Genomic DNA, 21,838 nt, shown 5'->3' on the forward strand with positions numbered 1-21,838 from the left:
AAAAGATTTGTTATATTCGTGAATTTGAAATGCAGAACAATTCCATTTTCTCTCACTTCTGTCAGAACAAAATACTTTGGAACAAATCTAATAAAATATATGTAAGATCTAAATGAGGAAAACTGCAAATCCCTGATGAAATAAAGGGCTTAAGAGATTTTGTAATTTTGGCAAAATACAAAAGTTTTCAGGGCAAGGAATGTGTTCTGTATGATACAATGGCATATGCATGTAACCATGCATTTTAGAAAACACATATACAATATCAAAAGTCAGTCCTGATTTAAACTGTAGAAAGGGGTAGTATAGGAGGAAATGGCTGGAACCTCAGGTGACCTTCTTGTGACCCTCAATCTCTTCTTCTAGGAGGAAATGTCAACAGGCTTCACCTGTTTGATTCCATCGAGGGTCTCTCTCAAGTAGTCATGGCGATTCTGATTAATAGCACTATGACGGTGAGAGGGTAGTGTTCCACCACTGCCGCAGAATGAGGTGGGTTCAGGTAAAGACATTTTTTCTCTAAGTACGGAGTTTGCATGCAGGGAAGGGTATCTGGCTCAGAACAAGCTCTCTTGTTGAAAATGCTAAGGCATGTTTACACAGTAGAGGCGATAAGCATAGGAGATGACAAACAGGCTTACACAGTTGTGTAATTTATCAGCATCTTAGCTTATCTTAACTTACACAATCTAGGTTGTTAAAAAGGCTTTAATCCAATTTAATTCCCACAATATGCTCGACTTCTTATTTGCTCAGAGAAAGATGTATTAAGCCTGGAGCATGCACTGAAATCAGATGGATTGGACTTTGAAATTGACTCCACCACTTGCCAGCTCTGTGACCTTGGAACTCAGAGACACTTGTTTTGGTAAGTGGAGTGGTAGTACTGATGTTAAGGTTTGCCATACATGTGTAATGAAAGATGTGTGTGGAGTGCCTGTCAGAGTTAGTGCTCCACACTGAATGACTGTTGCTTCCTTGGTTTCGGGAATGTTTCCATACCACTTCATTTTCTGTCCAAATTATCTCCTTGAGAGCCATTCAACTACAAATATAATAGTGCTTCAGCCTTGCTCACTACCTTTAATTTTTTTTAAGATTTATTTATCTTTTAATTGGATTATTTGGTTTGTTGGTGTCTTAATTTCTTGAGTTCTTTATATATTACCCTCTAGCGAATGTAGGGTTGGTGAAGATCTTTTCCCAGCCTGTAGGCTGTCATTTTGTTCTGTTAACAGTGTCCTTTGCTTTACAGAAGCTTTTCAGTTTTACGAGGTCCCATTTATTAATTGTAGACCTTAGAGCCTGAGCTGTTCTGTTCAGGAAATTGCCTCCTGTGCCAATGAGTTTGAGGCTCTTTCCCACTTTTTTTTTTCCAACAGATTTAGTGTGTCTGGTTTTATGTTGAGATCTTTGATCCACTTGGACTTTAATTTTGTGCAGGGTGGTAGATATGGGGTATTTGCATTTTTCTACATGTGGACTTTCAGTTAGACCAATACCTTTTGTTGAAGATGCTATCTTCAACATGGTATGGTTTTGGCATCTTTGTCAAAAATCAGGTGTCTGTAGGTGTGTGGGTTTATTTCTGGGTCTTTTATTTGATTCCATTGATCTACCGGTCTGTTTCTATGGTAGTACTATGCAGTTTTTAATTACTGTTGCTCAGGATGGGAGCCTACTATAGACAGTCCTCTGAAAGGCTCCACCCTACAGGGGATCGAAGCAGATGCTGAGATTCACAGCCAAACTTTGGGCAGAGCACAAGGAGTCTTACAGAAAAGGAGGGGTGTGGGGAAAGAGGGACATGGAGGGGACAGGAGCCCCACAAGGAGATCAACAAAGCTAAAAGATCTGAGCCCAGGAGATTCTGTAGCGATTGATGCACCAACCGAGGACCATGCATGGATAGGACCATGCATGGATAGGACCTAGACCCTTTGCTCAGATACGGCCTATTGGCAGCTCAGTCTCCATGTGGCTCTTCGAGTGAGGGGAGCAGGGGCTGCCTCTATCATGAACTTGGCTGCCTGCTCTTTGATCACTTGTTCCTGGTGATGCAGCCTTGCCAGGCCATGGAGGAAGAGGATCTAGGCAGTCCTGAAGAGGCTTGATAAGCTGTGGGCAGATGGTAATGGTGGTGAACTCTCCCTTTCAGTGGACTAGGGGAAGGGGATAGAGGAGAAGAGAGAGGACTGGGAGAGGTTGAGGGAGGGGAATTTAATGGGGATATATAATGAGAAAATTGTGAAAAGAAATTAAAAATAAAAAAATTTAAAATGTGTGCTACTAAAAAAAAAAAGATTTATTTATTATGTATGCAGTGTTCTGCCTGCATGTATGTCTGCATGTCAGAAGAGAGCACCGAGTATCATTATGGATGGTTGTGTGCCACCATGTGGTTTCTGGGAATTGAACTCAGGATGTTTGGAAGAACAGCCAGTGCTCTTAACCTCTGAGCCATCTCTCCAGCCCCAACTAAATGATTATTACTTTTTAATACTGTGTTTATTTCTTAATTTTCTGTACATTGTTTTTTGCTTTTTGGTTTTTTTTGCCTGCATTTATAAGGGAGTCAGATCCCCTGCAACTAGAGTTACAGACTATTGTAAACGGCCACATGAGTGCTGGGAACTGAACCGGGTCCTGTGGAAGACAGTGCTCTTATCTGCTGAGCCACCTCTCCAGATCCACTCACTACCTCTTAATAGTAGTAACTGTGAATAATCATAGTATAGAGCACAGCTGTAACCTCATCCCATGTCCTGTAGTGGGACCTTCCAATTGCTATCACCCACCTATGTGTTTCTGCTTATAGTCCAAGAAACTGATGCTCGAAAAAGAGAAGGGACTTACCCAAAGCAAGGGCAGATTTAGAATCACAACTCAAGTAATTGATTTCCAAAGAGCACACTCTTTCTATTTACCTACATTTTCTCCCCAAAGATATATCTCTCTTTTCTGAACATGATGATAAAACACACTAGTTGCTTCCTATGATGTTCAGGCTCTTTCACTTAGTCTGCCACAATAAATGCACTTCATTCATTCATTCGTTTGTTCACTTGCTCAACAAATGTTTTTTTTAATAATTTATTAATTTTATTTTATGTGCATTGGTGTGAGTGTGTCAAATCCCTTGGAACTGGGGTTACAGACTGTTGTGAGCTACCATGTGGGTGATGAGAATTTAATCTGAGTCCTTTGAAAGAGCAGACAGTGCTCTTAACCACTGAGCCATCTCTCCAGTCCCACAGTCTTTTTTTTTTTTTTTCTTTTTTCTAATGAGATAGGCTTTCCCTGTGAAGCACTGGCCATCCTGGAACTTGCTCTGCAGACCAGGCTAGCCTCGAACTCAGAGATCCACCTGCCTCTGTCTTCTGAATGCTGTGTTAAAGACCTATACCACCACTGCCTAGCACTCAACAAATGTTTGCTGAGTTTGTATTAGGTGCCAGGGATCTTAAAATGATTAAAACAGCCTGTATCTTCAAAGAGCTCCCTCTCTTGTAGACAAGATGGACACATACATAGGGAAGTGGGGGAATCGGACAAGAGGACCCCAGAGTTCAGAATGGTGGGGTGAAGGGAGCTATGGCAGTATCAGGTAAGGCTTTCAAAGGAGGCAGTTGGAGTTGATTCATTATGTTGCTCTTTATATCAGCCATATAGAAATGTGTTTTAAGTTTAAACAACTTTTTTTTTTTATTTTGGGTTTTATTCAAAGCCATAGGCCTAAACTGAGATAGTCTCTTCCAGTTTGTGCCCTCATGGAATCTACATTCCAAACAGGAAAGAAGGACCATAATTAGCCAGATGCCATTAAAATTGTATGGGGATTATTGCGGAAGAATGTAAGAGCTACTTTGGTGGTTAAGATGGTTGAGAGGATGGACCACCGTTAAGGAAGTGGTTAATTCTATAGGGCAAAGGTTGTCTTGGAAGTCCAGTTTATTTTAAACATGCTTTTTCTATTCATTCCTGTCTTGCTGGACATTTTTTTTTCCCTCTTTAAATACCTCTGAGAATGTCCCACATACCATGCCAAGTAAAAATAGCACATCTAAAGCTACATTGTATTTTACAACATTTTCCAGGGAGAGAAGCTATAATTTAAACCGTAATACATCAAGATAGGATGATGTCTCCGTAATTAACAATGTCTTGGTAAAACTAAAGAGATGGGTGTATCACTAATCGCATTCAAACTGTGGATTACGTGACCGTTATTGCCCTCTGTGAAATGGACAATAGCTCAACATCAAGTCTAGCTCTCCAATTGTATGACTCCCTTCTAGAAATCATTTCTCAGACCCAGTAGGTAACAGTAGGTTTAGTAAGAGTTGAAAAATGTTGACTACAACAAATGAGTGTTCTACATACTAATTATACTTTACTGCATCTGTATGTTTATCATCATTCTGTACTGCACTGGGATGAAGCCTGAGCAAGGACAACAACTGCACTGATGATGACTGAATGTGAGCTCCAGCTTCTCTACCAAATCAGGGAAGTGCAGCTCATAACGGCAACACAGCCATTGTCCTGTGAAACACATGTTGACAAGAGGCTGCAATGAAATCCTCTCCTCCCCACTCCTATAGTAGGAAGGACTGATCATCCTCTGCCCATCTCAGATCTTAGGTAGAATCCTCATCTGGGTCTAACACAGTCAAATGAATACAAGACAGATTCTCTGGAGGGATGCACTAGTGTTTTATCAATGGGATTATCATAGGAACTAAAGATCCAAAGAGATGGACAAAGCAGAAAGCTCTTAGGCTTTTCATGCAAAGAAAAATAAATTTATAAAGAAATTGCAGGACTAAATAAGGGACCTGGGCTAGAGGCCATGAACTCTAGGGTGGTCACTAAGAGGAACTGTACCGGGGAGGTACAAAGGTAATGGAGAGAAAAAGTCACTTTACTGGGTTTATTAGTTCTCTTGCTCCAACATTCCCAGTCTGGTAATAAACACTGCTTGTTTGTTTGTTTCTTTGTTTGTTTGGGGAACACCAAAGGACTCTTTATAGCCTGGTAAAAGTATGAAAAGGAGGGTTAGCACTTGCTGTAGTGACAGTTTGTCCAGTGGCATCAGCCTTAAGTACCCAGCGCACCAGGGCAGCACATTGTGGGGTCTATTGTTCTCAACTCCTTCACCACATTCCCTCACCTTTGACATTCACTTAACTGAGCAATTTGTGGCTCATGACACTGCGGTCCACTTGATGAGGTGACAACTTGTGATTTTCCTCCTTTCTTGGCTTTACTTTTATTTTCCCTTCACTTTTGTTATCTTGGGATTGCACTCACTCAATAAACCATTAGCATCTAAGCTTTGTTTCCTAGAGAGTCTGAGCCAAGATCATAAAGAACTATTATAAAACCACATGGAAAGACCAACAACTATAAAAAATTGAAAATAGATGAGTGGTTTATGAAAAAACCCTAAACAGGAATGTGACTGACTCTCAAAACTGTAGAAAGATGTTCAATGACACTCATAAGAAGAACTGCAGAGCAATATTAGAGTGCTGTGTGCTTTTGAAGCACTTTTATAACATACCATGTCAGCAGACACTCGTCGCTGGTGGATCTGCAGTGACATAGCTTCAATGGAGAGTGATTGAACATATCTTCAGAACACGCACACATTCTTTAGCCCAGCAGTTCTGTGTTTATTGTTTATAAAAAGGATGGAAATATTCTAGCACACATCAGAGACATGAAATATTCTAGCACACATGAGACAGTGGCTCAGTAAATTAGGCACATTAGGAGTAAATTAGGTCCACATAAGTGGACCATTATGCAGTTTTTAAAAGTGATTTAAAAATGTACTGATATGTAAACATCTAAAATTTATAATAAGCAAAAATGTCTCTAGAAATATATGCAGGAAATTAGTAACAGTGACTGACTCTAGGCTGAGCAGACTTCTATCTTCTGTACCTGCACAACTGTGTGCTATGAATTTGGATTACCTGCTTTTCAACATCATTGAGGAGTAATTTGCATACAGTTAAACCACAGCCCTTTAAAGTACACTATACAATGACTTTTAAAAATTTTGTGTTCCTGCAAAACCACCACCACCATTAAAACAGGATGTATATGTGATTTCAAGACTTATTTGTGTTTTACATGTAGTTAGCTCTGTCCTATTCTATGTATGTACCAGCCCAGCCAACTGTTGAGGAATATTTGGGTTGTTCACAGACGTAGACTATGTAAATATGTGGAACATTTGTTTAGAAGTTTGAATGGAAATACATTTTAAATTACTTTTTGGGGGGGAGGGGACTAAATATTTAGAAGTGCAATTGCTAGATTGTATGGTAAGTGGATGCTAATTTTGCAAGACATGCCAGTTTTCCAGAATGATTGCAACATTTTCCACCCCTAGTATGAGAATTCCAACTGTTCCACACTCTCATTGATTCTTCGTTCTGTTGGTTTTTAAAGTGTTATAATGAATATGTGGTGATGTATTCACTACTTTGAAAGAGACATTTAAAAGTAAAAACAGATAAATGAATGATTACTACAATCTCTCCCCTGAAGTCTGGAAATAATACTATAACAAAGTAGGGTGTTGGACTTTTGAGTAGGGAGGTGTGTTACTTTCCATTACTGTAACAGAATACCTGAGGTAATCAAATGGAAAAGAAGTTTACTTTGCTCCTCAGTTTTAGGCGTTTCCATCCATGTTTTTTGTTTTGGGGTCAAAGCAACCTTATGGGAACCTTATGGTAGGAGGATGTGGTGCAGGCTGCTCACCTCAGGGTGTCAGAAGAATAAGAAATAGAGGAAGCAATCAGTCTCCTTCAGTCCTCCTCAAGGACCTTCCCCCAGTGACCTTAAAACTCCCACTAGGCCCTTCCTTTTAAAATGTCTCACTATCTTCCAGAAGCAGCATGAAGAGTCCCAAGTCTTTGCTACATGGGTGCAGAGTCTACATGCATCTTTGGGGAACATTCTAGGTTCAAGGTGTATCAGGAAGTATTTTAACTTTCTGTTGTTATGCATTAAATTACAGTAAATTTAGCAGTGTGAAATACCACACATTCAGTATTTCACCTTATGTCAGTCAGAAGTCTAGGCAAGACTTTTTTGCTGGGTAGTCTGTTCAAGGTTCTAGAAGATAACAAGGGGTTCCTGGTATTGCATCCCTCCTCCTCCTCCTCCTCCTCCTCTTCCTCCTTCTTCTTAATACTTTTGAGTCAGGAGATCGTGTATTCCAGACTAGCTTTAAATTTTCAGTGTAGATTATTTGAACTAAATAAATATTCCATTCCATTTAAAATTGTATGTTTATGTGTGTGTGGGTGTGGGATAGGTGGGTGTGTGCTTGTGAATGCAGGTACCTGCAGAAGCCAGAAAAGAGCTTCAGGTCTCCTGGGGCTTGAGTTATAGTCTGTGAACTACTTAACATGGCCGTTGGAAACCAAACTTGGGTCCTTCCCCATCAAACACTGGATCAGAAAATGTATTATAGGTTTGCCTATAGCTTAGTCTTATGGAGACATTTTCTCATTTGGGGTTCCCTTCTCTCAGGTGACTCTACCCTGTGCCAAGCTGATATCAAATTAGCCAACACATCCCTGACTGACCTTGAACTTGTGACACTTCTTGCCTTCTGAGTGCTAGGCTGAAAGGTATGCATTACATCAACACACTTAGAATTTCTGACTCAGTAAGTCTGAAGTGGAGCTCAGAGATCTCTTCATCAGCAGATAGTTGGTATTTCAGATGCATCTGAGGAGAGAGTCATGCAGAAGAATTGCTTAAAGGCAAGGTTAATGAATCAAAGTAAAACAACTGGTAATAGAAAAGTAAAGTTTTAATGGCAGTTCTCCCATTTACAAGATGTAAAACATTGACAAGACACTTAACCTCCCTGATCCCCAAAGTTTGCAGATGAATATGGTGTCCAATGCCTGGATTCATTAGTTCATATAAATGACGCCTTGGGCAAGAAATATGCCTGCAATTTAAATATTTGTCAAATTCCATCTAGTGTCTAGATTCTAGACTCGGAAAAAGAATTCCAAAACATTGAAATATAAACACAAGTCTGATGTTTCTTCTCCCTGACAGAGACCAGGCAGAGAAAATAAAGTATCAAGAATAACACCGAGGAGGGATATAAAGAGCAATAAAGTGATGGACCAGCGCATCACTTATATTAAACACCAAGAAGATAAGATAAAATTTCCCCAGAGAACACAATAAACTTCAAGACTAAGTTAGAAAAGATACATAATTACCATCACCAATAAAAATAATTAAAACCAGACTTTTCTTTTGAGAGAGAAAGAGAGAAAGAGATTTTACAGTTATGAACATGAATCGTGAAAACATACATTGGGCAAAAAAAAATGATGATCATTCTCAAGTTTTAGGTGCCAACGGATATAATACTAAGGGCATGCAAAAACCTGGTAAACATTTGAAAAGAGAAAAAAATAGGGCTACATTTGAATTCCTTGGCATTTTATTAACTAGCAAATATTCATTTTCAAAAGAGGGGAAATTAAATCACAAAGGTAAGCATTTTTTAACCAAACAACTATTTTAGTCATTTTTACAGTCAGTAAAATCATCTCCCTTCCCTGGAGCTTCACAAGTTCAGGGAAGAACCACATACTTTATCTGAGGCCCCATGGTCACACTTACTGAGAGCCATGGACCCGTGATCACACTTACTGAGAGCCATGGAGGTCCACTCCTCGAAAGCCCAGCAGATTTCTCATGGTTGTACTTCTTGGCGTGGTATTAGAAATGCTGGTAATAACTATTTGGGAAGGACATAAAATATATAAGAGTAAAAAGCAGTAATCCACTGGACATGATGATAGGCCTAACTGTTCCAAGAAAAGCATCCTCTAGACTGCTATAAATAATGAACAAGTACAGCAAAGACTCGAGCCAAAGGAAACCCGCACAGAACCATTGTGTTTCTGTCAGTGAAAAATAGCTGCTTATTAATAAAAGCATAAAGGGAGAGATTCCATTCATAGCCACGAGCCAGAAGTAAGTTACTTGAGAATTTTTCTTGAGCCTCAAGATTTACTCCAAGAAAATAATTAAACTGTAACAGGAAAAGTAAAGGATGATGTGAACAGATGGAGAGCTACACTAGATCGTCATTGGAAAGACAAGACTTGGTGACTGTGAAAGTGTTTCAAAGTTACTAGATTGAATGGAAAGCAGTTTACACAATGATTATAGAGGCTGAGTAATGAGTGCCAATCATAAAGAATAGGAAAAATAAAACTCTACCACAGAATTTAAAAATACATTAAAAGTGACAAACAAACCCACACTTACCAAAATACTCAGTTTCTAAAATGTGAGGAAAATCAGCTTAACATGTCTACTTAGGATAGCCCTTTAAAATTATTTTTGAAGTTATAATATAATTACAATATTTTCTCCTTCCTTCTCCTTCCCCCAAATATATATACCATATACCCCTCCCTGTTCTTTAAATTCATTGTTTATTTTCTCACCAATTGCTTGCATATATTTATATGTGTATGCACATCTATTCCTAAATGTAACCTGTTCCATCTGTATAATGTTAATTGTATGTATGTTTTCAGGGCTGACCATTTCTTATTGGATAACCAATTGGTGTGTTCTTCCCTGGGGAAGACTACCTCTCCCACTCCCAGCTTTCCTCAGTTGCCTATAGTTCTTTGGGCAGGACTGAAATTTCATGGACCTTTCCCCATTCACCTAGGCACATCCATTGGTGTCATCCTTATCCAGATCATAGTTGGGCGGACATGTTGGTGAGATTTTTATGGGTGTAGCTTCCAATATTAGTAGGAGACACAACCTCACAGAAAACTCCCAGATCCTCTGGCTCTTATAATCATTTTGCCCCCCTCTTCTGCAATGTTCCATGAGCCTTTGATGTGGGATTGATTGGTAGTTAAGCCTTTTACGCTCAATAAAACCAACACCAAATTCTGCCCTGCCCTCCATCCCAGTAAAACTCCTATGATGGGAAACTGCTATGGTTTGCCTCTCCCCACAGTAAGGTCTTCTGCATGTCATTAGTGCAGTAGTGTTGAGTTGATGGACTGTGAAGTGATAGGACCCACATCATTGCATCTTTGGGAAGGGGTAAAGGTCATTCCCCTGTGATCACTTGGAAATTTGCAAAGAAGGCACTCATGTGAAAGCCTGAGTCTTTCTCGAAGTGGCTCTGTGGCTTCCTGTTTGCCAGTGTGATCATTTGGTCACACACGTGTTCCTGCTCTTGCCATCCATCATGATATGGTACAGCTGAAAGGGCCCTCACCAGAACTGGGCTGATGGAGGTGACCATGCCTTTGAACCTCCAAACTGTGAACTAAATAAACTTCTTTATAAAGTTAAACTGCCTGAGGTACTTTCTTATACTGATACAAAAGCTGGCTGATACAACTACCTTTCCAATAAAGGACATGGCCAAAGTTTTATGGGGCCCTCCTGAATCTTTCTTCTTTGACTTTCTACCCTAAGAGCTATAGATCCAGAATCTACCTTTCACTGCTCTGGCCTAACCTGTTATAGCTTCTTGCCCACACCACAGTCAGGGTCCTCTAACAGATCCTTTTGCCTGTCATTGCTCTCCTATGGCTTTTTGCTTCGCCATAGCCAGAGTGACCCTGGTAAGCTCTTATGTCAGATGCTATCTTTCTTTTGTGCTAAATCATCCAAAGACTTCCACTGTACTCTGGTAAACATTTCCCTTTTCTATTGGATGGTCTCTCTTCATTCATGCTTTGCTCACTCATGGTGACCTCCATCTCCCTGGTCTTGGAAATTCACACTCCTGGGCACTTGTTTTCTCTACTGGAGTCTTCTCTTTTGTTCCTCACTGCCTTCCCTCCTTCAGGTCTTGTGCAGATGTCACCTCAGCAGAGTCTTCCTGAGCTTCCACAGGAAAGGTCTGCTTCCTTGTTGTTCACTTACCCACCTATTACCTATTTTTAAACTTGCCTCTCTCCTGCCAGCATATTATTTTTATGAGGCCGTATGTTTTTTTTTTTAACAGCTTACCTTTAGTGCCAATCACCTTGAGGAGTCTGACATATATTTGTTGACTAGCAAGCAAATGAAATAGACCAAAACAGCTTCTAGCACAGCTGTCCTACTTTCTAAACTCACAACTAAGCAGAAGCAACAGACACCTCCGAAAGATTTTACAGCTTGCTAATTGTTGTAGGAACAAAGTGCAGCAGAAAGGAAGTGCCGACCTTAGAGCAGTGGTTCTCAACTTCCCGATGTTTCGACCCTTAATGCAATTCCTGATGTTGTAGCGACCCCCAACCATAAAATTATTTTGTCACTTCTTCATAACTGTAATTTTGCTGTTCATATGTAAATATTTGATATGCAAGATATCTGATATATAATCCTCCGAAGAGGTTGTGACGCTCAGGTTGGGAGCGGCTGCCTTAGAGCAATGCAGCATGTCATGTTTAATAATACAGTTCAAAAGGTGCGTTAGAGTAAAACATTTGCAAGCACAGATTTTAATAGTCCGGAAATTTTAAAACAGGAAAAATGTAACATGAACATCTTATAATTAAAGGATTCACAATGTTTTAAGAGAGAACAGTATTAAAAATGAATGTGGTGTGTGTGTGTATGAAAATTTCAAAGAATGTGTAAAATATATTTTAAAAAACACAGTATATGTAGATTATTATGGAGTTTACAGATGAAATAATAAAAGCTATAAAAATACAAGTTACATTAAATATATAATTGCTAGAAAGTTATTCTAACAAAGAAAAGATCTGATATGTATAAGCACCCTGTGTCTGTTTTCCACTCCATAAGTTGCCAAAAGAGGCAAATAGTTTATTCTCAAGTAAAAGGGAAGGCCACCAACATTGAACTAAATGAGAAAAACTTAAATTAATCCCACTGAAATCAGGGACAAGGCAAGGCTGCCCACTCTCTCCAACCTCTTAATATAGTATTTGAAGTTCTTGCTAGAGCAATAAGACGATTAAAAAAGATTAAGGGGATTCAGATTGGAAAGGAAGAAGTCAAAAATATCACTATTTGCAGATGATATGATAGTGTACATGAGTGACCCCAATAATTCTATGAGGGAACTCCTATAGCTGATAAATACCTTCGGCCAAGTGGCTGGATACAAAATTACCCCCCCCCAAAAGACAATCATGTATCCCTCCTGTATGCAAAAGACAAAAGGGCTGAGAAAGAAATTAGGGAGACAACACCTTTCACAATAGCCATAAAGAACATAAAGTACTTTGGTGTAACTCTAACTAAAGTCAAAGACTTGTATGAAAAAACTTTCAGTCTCTGAAGGAAGAAATAGAAGAAGATATCAGAAGATGGAAAGATCTCCCAAGCTCATGGCTTGGCAGGATTAACATAGTAAAAATGGTAAAACAATACTCTACAATAAAAGATCTTCTGGAAGTATCTCCATCCCTTATCTCAAGCTGTACTATAGAGCAACAGTAATAAAAACTACATGGTACTGGCATAGAAACAGAATGGTAGATCAATGGAATCAAACAGAAGACCCAGAAACCCACACACTTATGGACACCTGATTTTTGACAAAGACGCCAAAACCATACAATGAAAAAAAAAGATAGCATCTTCAACAAATGGTGCTGGTCTAACTGGATATCTACATGTAGAAAAAGGCAAATGGATTCATATTTATTACCCTGCACAAAAACTAAAATCCAAGTGGATCAAAGACTTCAATATGAAAACAGATACACTAAACCTGTTAAATGAAAAAGTGGGGAAGAGCCTTGAACTCTTTGTCACAGGAGACAATTTCCTGAACAGAACACCAACAGCACAGTCTCTTAAGATCAGCAATCAATAAATGGGACCCCATGAAACTGAAAAGCTTCTGTAAAGAAAAGGACACTGTCAACAGAACAAAACGACAGCCTACAGACTGGGTCCCTGGTAAGATGCTCAATCTTCATTCAGAAAGGTAAATGAGATGGACATCAGAAGAGGGAGAAAACGGAACAGGACAGGAGCCTATCAGAGAGGGCCTCTGAAAGACTCTTCCTAGCAGAGAATCAAAACACGCTGAGACTCATAGCCAAACTTTTTGCAGAGTGCAGGGAATCTTAGGAAAGAAGAGGGAGATAGAAAAACCTGGAGGAAACAAGAGCTCCACAAGGAGAGCAATAGAACCAAAGATGTCTGGGCACAGGGGTCTTTTCTGAAACTGATACTCCAAACAATGACCATACATGGAAATAACTTAGAACCCCTGCACAGAAGTAGCCCATGGCACCTCAGTGTCCAAGAGGATTCCCCAACAATAGGAACAGGGACCATCTCTGACATGAACTCACGGGCTGACTCTTAGATCACCTCCACCTGATGGGGGAGCAGCCTTACCAGTCCACAGAGGAAGACAAAGAAGCCAATCCTGATAGACTAGGGTCAGATGGAAGGGGAGTGGGACCTTCCCTATCATTGGGCCAGGGGAGGGGCATAGGAGAAGAAGAGGGAGGGAAGGTAGGGTTGGGAGGGAGAGGGAGGGGGCTACAACTGGGAGACAAAATGAATAAACTGTAATTAATTTAAAAAAAATATCTACATTCTACTGAGCTTTAGGAAACTTGCACTGCAACCATGTCAAAGCTGTCACCATTACAATTTATCAGCCTCCAAATAACTATGCAGAATAGTGTATATAATGAAGAATGTGCCCAAGAGAATGTTCAAGAGATGAACTGACAAGACTAATTGGAGTTCTGTCCTTCGTCTTGGCTCTCCTCATTTAGCATATGTCATCTGCACAGGTAATAAAGTCCTCAGTACAAGTTGGAAAAAAAAAAAAAGGGAAAGCCAATAGTTACATGAAAAAACATACAGCTTGAAAGTAAGTCATATCAAAACACTGCTGAGACAACAGAAATCCAGTTCAGCAGGTGAAGACTCCTGCGACCAGCCTGACAACCTGAATTCTTTCTCTGGGACCCATATGGTGGAAGGAAAGAACGGTCTCCTGAAAGTTGTCCTCTGCCATCCACACATGCACCCCCACCCCCATGTGCAAATAAATAAATAAATAAATAAATAAATGCAAAAAAAAAAAAAAAAAAGCAAAAGGTAGTGATTTTAGAACTATCAAGCCAGTAGAAAGCAAAATAAAAAAATGATGACCCTCATGCCAGCAGAGGTTGTTGAACCTTCTAAACAAACAAAAAGCATAAGAATGTTCTATCTTCTGGACTTTCCTAACTTTAGGGAACTTATCTACAGGGAAGTAAATAAGCCAAAAATGAAGGAAACAAAAGAATAATCCATCTATTTTATGCCATGCAGAACAGTGAAAAATTGGAAACGATGCAAATTTCAAGTCGTAGAGGAATGTTTAAGCAAAATTAATTTTACAAACTTGTTGGATTATTCAGAATGACAGTGTGGGGACTTTCCAACCTGAGGGGATGTTAACGTCAACCTCATAGAACTTCTATATGAAATGTTGAGCTGAAATGTCATCTTCCTGTTACAAAGCCAAAAGAGGCCAGTCACCCTTGGGATAACAATATCAACATTTGGAAGAAAACAGTATCCAGAAATAATTTGCAAGATAAAAAAAAAAATTACCTTTCATTGGCTTATAATCATCCTCTAGACTGAAAGGTCTAAGAAAACCCTTGGTGAGGCTTGAATTTTGAAATTAGGGCTTAATTTAACCTCAAAGATGTAACTAACCTTGACTGATGGATTCCCTTGTCTTTCAGGAAGGAGAAGGCAAGGGAAATGCCTAAGCAGATAGGACTGAAACATCAGAGTCGGGGTCCAACCTCATCAGAAACTGGTGCTGACTGAGAAGGAAGCAAGAAACCACCATACAGGTGGAACTAGGGAGTGAATATTCAGCAGGGGAAGGGCCCTGAGAGTAACAAGTAGTAGGCACTGGAAATGTATTGACAGGGACTAACAGCCCAGTGCAGAGGGATTATGCTGTGGCCTTAGAGCTTAGAGCACTCTGCAAAGCAGGTAGGATGGCCGAAGATCCTGCTGAGAACACGGCGAGTTGAAGAGAAGCTGTGAGTTATTTGTCCCACTCTCTTAGTTACTTTTTCTATTGCTGTGCTTAGTTTTCAATAATATGACCAAGGCAACTTATAGAAGAATTTATTGGGGCTTACAGTTTCAATGACTGAGTCAATGACCATATGCCAGGGAGCATGGCAACAGGTAGGCAGGAATGGTGCTGGGCTAGTAACTGACAGATTACATCCTTATCTGCAAGTAGGAGGCAGAGAGCGCTAACTGGGAATAGTGATGGCTTTTTAAACATCAGAGCCCACCCCCAGTGGACCTCCTCAACAAGGCCATACCTCTTAACCCTTCCCAAGCAGTTCCACTAACTGGAAAACAAGCATTCAAGTATAGGGTCTATGGGGGCCATTATCATTCAAATCACCATACCCACTCGTACTCCGCATGCATGGGAGGACAAGCAGTAGTGCCAATTTGGGTGCCTAAATGCCTGGGTTTGAATTATAATTCTACCACTTATTAGCTATATAACTTCAAGCAAGTCAGTCTTGCTGTGACTCAATTTTCCTCCAGGAACAACTTGTGTTACCTATTTTATTGTGTTCTGGGAGGATCAGATGCCTGGAACTCCCATTAACTGCAAACTGTTATATTGTTTCATAATTTGTCATTACTACACACCTTGCAGAGTGCCCAGGAACACATCTGGGATATTCAGAAAAGGTTGGATCAGTTCTTTCAGAGATTTATAGTTGAGCATTACTGAAACAGTTAAGGTTTTATCCAGACTTTAAACTTGGGAGAAGGGGAAAGAAGGGCCTTTAAGACATTCATACTGGAGATGTGGGAGTGTATCCTGAGCCTGCAAATATCACATGGGCTGCCTGGCCAGTACCTCTTGCCGGAAGTCTGACAATAGGCCCTGGCAGGGACACTTCCTTTTGAATTGGCTCTAGTGAAACAGGACTGTTCTCAAATAGAGTCATAAGAGCACTGGTACTGGACCATGGGGCCTTATGGACCCCACTGTGTGGGAGGTAGGCTCAGAAACAAATCCAAGAATTAGGAAGTGGCTAGTGCTTTCTGTCCCCTTCCCAGGCTTGCCTATTGGCCTTAGGGTGGGTGGTGTCAAAATTAAACCCTGATGTGTTTGCACTTTTCCTGGGAACAACTAGAAATTTGGCTGTCTGGGCGGTGAATGGGCTAGCAAATAGAGAGAGCAAGTGAAGGGGCCTGAAGGGGAATGAGAAGTGTCTCCTGGGCATTTTTAGGAAGTCATGCTGCATAATGTTCTGTGGAACTTCCTCTTCCACATTCCCAAGAGAATTTCATTATAGACTGACAGTTATTTTAAGACTCCTTTCGGAAGTCAGGTTCAGATTCACTTGGAATGTTGTGCTACATAGACTGTCACAACCCTCAGTGCATTCACAGCAGTAGTCCATGGGTATCGGGTTGTTTATTCATATAATAGCTTTAAAATGTTTATTTTTATTTTGCGGATATCAGCATTTTGATTGCATGTATGTATGCATGCATACTCTCTGTGTGCCTAGTGCCTGAAGAAGAGGAAAGAGGAGCTTTTGTGTGTGTGTGTGTGTGTGTGTGTGTGTGTGTGTGTGTGTGTGTGACATGCGTAGAGGTCAGAAGATAACTTTGTGGCGTTGATTCTTTTCTTCCTCCTTTATATAAGTTCCTGGTGACCTAGGGTCATACCCTAGGTCACCAGGCCTATGTGGCAAGCCTTTTACCTGCTGAACATCTCATTTGCTTTTTGGTACTAATAATTTGGTAAATGCCCCTGTATTGAGGAGCCATGATAAGAGATAGGGATATGGACATAGTTCAGGTACAGCCCTGCCCTCATGTTGTCCACAGTGTATTGGAGAGACAGACAAATACATACAGAAAGGGAAATTCCATGTACAACAATCACTGTGGAAAGCTGAATGCTATAAAAAAAAATAGTATGAGTCCTAGTCCCTGTAACCTGGTATGCTATTTTACCCTTTAGGCATTCAGTATTATCTCAAGGGACATTTTAAGATGGAGATTTGATCACAGAGAGAAAATGGTATAATTAAAGAAACAGCGATTGGAGTGGTGCATACTGAAGTTGGGGGAGAGGCCCCACAACAACAATTCTGTAGGTTTCTAGAAATGAGAACAGATATAGATTCTTCCCCTAGCCTCCCTAGAATAACCATCCCTGAGACACCCTTGATTTAACCCATTGAGATTCCTGGCTCCCAGAACTACAGTAGTGTTAAGGCACAAATCTTGTGATACTTTGTTGCAGCAAGCCACAGTGAAGTAAGGTCATAGAATGCTCCAGCAATCACACTGCAGGGAAATGTCACACAATGTAGGCAGGTGTCAGAAGGGAATTCAGAGAAGTGATGCCACCAGCTCTTTCAATAGAAGGCCGTTCTCAGGAGGTAAACTGAGGCACTGTGCAAGTTCATGGATGTTTGTTCATTGAGCCAACATTTTTGGACATCTGTTCTAAATTAGGTCCTGCATTAGGTTTACAGGATTTAAAGGCCACAAAGGCAGAGTTCATGTCTTCAAGGAGCTGACTGTTCAAAAGGGAGACTTGTCGTAAAACTCCTGGCTTAGTATCATACTGGACTAGATGAACTCTCTGGGTTCAAGTCCCTCTATGTCAATCATATAAAGAGGTGGTTTACTGGATGTTATGAGAGCTGAATGATAAAATAAATGGGAAATTGTTTTATAATTGTAAAGCATTATAATAGTAAAAGTTATCGTAGAAATTATGTGTGAGAAAAATAAGACTTGCAGCTAAATAGCTTCAAGACACATGAGAAAGAGATAAATGCCATAATATTCCTGGAGAGTAACAGAGGTGACAGATGAGACCATCTTCAGCCAGGGGCATCAAGAGCGCTTCCTGAAGTCATAGTTAAGCAGGCCATGGGGAGGCATGAGCAAGCAATGAGAAAGGACAAGAAAAAAAAATCACCACAGAAATGTGAGTGTGACTGAAGGGGAGGCTGGGAGGCCTACTGGAAGCAGCCTCCATTTTCATAGGTGACCTTGGCCCACCCCAAACGAGATGCAACTTCTCCTGGTTGGAAGTGGCTGACATCTTCATTCTTGGCCCTCATATTTTCCTTGGCTTCCCAGTTTCAACCACGCCCCTCCCCGAAAGTGTCTCCTGGCTGCTGTCAGGAGCCTGAGAAGAGCCCCAGCTGCAGGGCTGCAGGCAGCGTCTCTTTCAACACCAGGCTGAAATTAACAGCTGAACTTCTGCTTCCATCCCGTCCTTGTTCTCCTCTTTAAGGCATCCCGCTGTACTTAAAATTAGTTTTTTGTTGTTGTTATTTTAATGAGGAAATCGTTCATTGTCAGACCATGTGAAAGATGAAGAGAATAGCTGTTGGAGAGACAGGGTATCATTTTAAGCCCAAAAGTCAAATGCTGTTTAAACTATGTTCTATTTGACCTCTGCTAATATTGCCATATCGTGTTACATTATGTTGAGAAGTTGCTGGAGAATGTTTTTACTGGAACAGAAGGCTCTGTTCAGAGTTTGGTTCCTGGTTTTAAAAAAAAACATAAAGAGGGACATAATTGATCTGAAAGTTGTATTCTCCTTCTCCAAGGGCCTAGGAGGTTACTGAATGCCTTCTCTGTGCCACATGTGTGGAGGGCTAGGCAGGCCCTGTGCACAGGGCAGAGCAGGCTCAGAGTTGTGGGGATCCGGTGAAGTTCTTTCACCTTGGTATTGGAGCTTGGAAATTAAAGGTTACGATTTTGAAAGAAAATTGTAAAGCCTGCTTCTCTTCTCCTTTATGTATTTTTCCTGATCACTGGCTGAAGTCAGCCTCTTCTTTCTTTGCCTCTTCCTTCTCCTTCACTTCCTTTATTCTATATTTCCAAGAAGAGTCCAAATTTCAAATATCTTGCCTTCCATTCTCATTAAATTGTACTAGAAATGTAAATATTTGAATAAATAAGCACTATCTTTGAAATAGTTTTGTATTCTCCAGGTAGTATAAACACCGACTACTCACATAGCATCATTCACTGCCCATTTAAGCGTGGACAATCAAAGTGAGGTATGGCGAGGTTAAGTGACTTAAAGTTCTTTTGGTCAGATTTGGTGACCCAGGTTTTGAATCAGAAGATACGATCCTCAAAATCAGCCATTATCTCTCTCCCAGTCTTCAAATATACATGTTTTCTTTTTGAAAACTTTTGCCCACATCTGTTTCACACTAACAGAAAAAGTCATGGTCATATACCCATTGGATGCTCCTCTGTGCCTGTCTCCTACATAGAAGCCTAGTATGTGATCATGGATTAACTTATTAGCTCAGAAAAGCATGGGCAGATATAAACAGAAAGATAGCTAGCTGTAAGAAACAGGGGAGGTTTGTAAAAGTGCTCATAATTATAACATTTAATAAACTGTGTATACATTATAGTATTACCTATGTAAAACTGTGAACACACTTTAATACAGTAGGGAAATACAACAGTTGGCTTTGGTTACTTCTGAATGATGGAGTGTGTGTGTGTGTGTGTGTGTGTGTGTGTGTGTGCGCGCGCGCGCGCGCGTGTGCGCATGCACAGACATATGAGCATGGATGCATGCATGTGTGTGAAAAGCCCTAGCCTGATGTTGAGAATCTTTCTCAGTTGCTTTCTACCTTGTTCACTGAGGAAGGAGTTCTCAGTCAAACTCAGAGCTCAACAATATGGCTAGTATAACGGCGCAGCTTCCTCGGAGGAATCTCCTGTCTCTGCCTTCCACACTGGGATCACAGGTGGGCCTCCACAGCAATGTAGCATTTAGGTGGGTTCTAGTATTCAAACTCTCGTCCTCACACTTGTGAGACCAACACTTGAGCCACTGAGCCAACTCCTGGTCCTCTTGTGGCTTTTCTGTTGAATTGTCTCCACTCCTGCAAGGTCCTTGTGACCAGCACTTTTCTGTGACCAAAATGACCATTCAGAGGAGTCAAATAAGCAGTGACCAACCAGAAACTGACTAGCAATTTGTTCTATGGCCACACTGCTTAGCATGCTGAAATATTACCTCAAGCTTACGTTCTGTGGCCCTGTAGATGACTTCAGAAAACTCCAAACTTCACTCACGAATTCTTGAAAAAAATATTTTTGTTGATTATGAAATGAATATAAACACATTATTGCTAGTTGGAAAATATGGAAAGAATAAAGAAAAAAAAATCACCCACAATTATAAATCTTGGTAATTGTCTCTGCTAACACAATCCTTTTTCTTGTAATTTTGTAGTTCCTTCTACTTTTTTTCTATGTGTATTTTTTTTTTAACCGAGATGGGGTCTCACTCTCTTATCATGCTTGACACGGAAATCACTAGATAGCCCAGGATGGCCTTTTGAATAAATGTCAATCCTTATATCTTAGTTTCCCAGGTGCTGGGATTACAGGTCATGCCCAGCTTTTATGTGTAGAATACACGGTACACATATGTATTTTTTTATTAGTGTGTGTGAAATCTGTGTGTATGTGGTATGCATGTGGAGGTCCCAGACAACTTCGTGGTGTTGACTGTCCCCTTCCATTTTTACATGGGTCCCTAGGGTCAAGCTCATGTTACCAGCTGCAGTAAATGCCTTTGACAACTGAGCCATCTCACTAGCCCCTTAAGCATTGTTGATTCCCATTGTTCCTTTAACAGTGTAAGCATTTACTCCCTTGTGTCACACAATATTCTTCGAAAACTCCGATTAGTAATGACTGCACAGGGCTGGAGAGATAGCTCAGCCACTAAAGACTAGGCTCACAACCATAAATATAAGAATAATGACTGTATAAAATTCCAATGTAATGAACCAGTCTTCTACAATTCTACAGCATCAGAAACTAATCTGTTTCCCAGCTAGAAAGATTTAAACATCGTGGGGGAAAAGTAGACATCCAGTCCTACATACCCCAGACCAGAGGACCAACAGCATCTATTAAATGTTCTTGTAAGAAAATTTAATACAAATCTGGTTGACTCTCTAAATCTAACTTCCAAGTAGTATGATAGGAAATACAAGTAGCAGAAAAACATGTTAGTGACACCAGGGAGCTACAGACTCTTGGAGGCTCTACAAAACAAATAGATTATATTTTTGTTTTTCTTTGTTTAGCAAATAAACTACCAGTGAATAAAACTTTAAACAAAACGGAGTTTAAGAGGCTCCAGTCAGATGTAACGTATGAATGATACTTGGGTTTACACTTAAACTCTAAAAACAATGTTTTCCAGAAAGTGAAATACTTAGAAATTTGATTATTACATTAATGCATTGTTAATCTCTTTAAAAGTGATAAGAGCATTGTGTGTGCACTTTTCAAAATGGATATTTTTAAGAAACAGATACCAAAAGGTTTCATTTGCATAGATGTTTTTAGGATCTGATTCAAAATATAATTGGTGACATAAGGGCTCGTACACGGGAAAGGAAAGTTTGTGTCATGACTGTAAATAAACTAAAGACAAGTAATGGATGCCTAAAGGTTCATTTTGCTCTCTTTACTTTGCTATAGGTGTGATGTTTTCCATAAGTGAAAGTTAGGAAAGTTAGGATGAAACAACAGAAAGTCAGTATCTCTGGGGCCAGGTGCTGATCTTCTCTGTGGGGAAAGATCCCTGAATAGGACAAAACTCAGTCTCAGCTGTCACAGTTCCTAAAGTCCCTGAGCTGCTTAACCTCTGAACCTCAGTCTTCACTTCTTTTTCTTTTCCAGTGTGTGTGTGTGTGTGTGTGTGTGTGTGTGTGTGTGTGTGTGTGTGTGT

General features: G+C 40.2%; 1 long non-coding RNA gene across 2 annotated transcripts in view; it reads left to right on the forward strand.

Annotated features, from left to right (window-relative positions):
* LOC129684919 (uncharacterized) overlaps window positions 1-21,838 on the forward strand; it is a 55,200-nt gene that overhangs the window by 18,425 nt on the left and 14,937 nt on the right. Inside the window, exons 2-3 of one of the 2 annotated variants that reach the window (XR_008721412.1) lie at window positions 367-502; window positions 757-868. This is a non-coding gene — a long non-coding RNA (uncharacterized LOC129684919). The remainder of the gene's footprint in view (window positions 1-366; window positions 503-756; window positions 869-21,838) is intronic. The other variant, XR_008721413.1, reaches the window with a different exon arrangement.

Source organism: Psammomys obesus, unplaced genomic scaffold, assembly GCF_907164565.1.
Source record: "Psammomys obesus unplaced genomic scaffold, mPsaObe1.curated_primary_1811, whole genome shotgun sequence".
Lineage (NCBI taxonomy): Eukaryota > Metazoa > Chordata > Mammalia > Rodentia > Muridae > Psammomys > Psammomys obesus.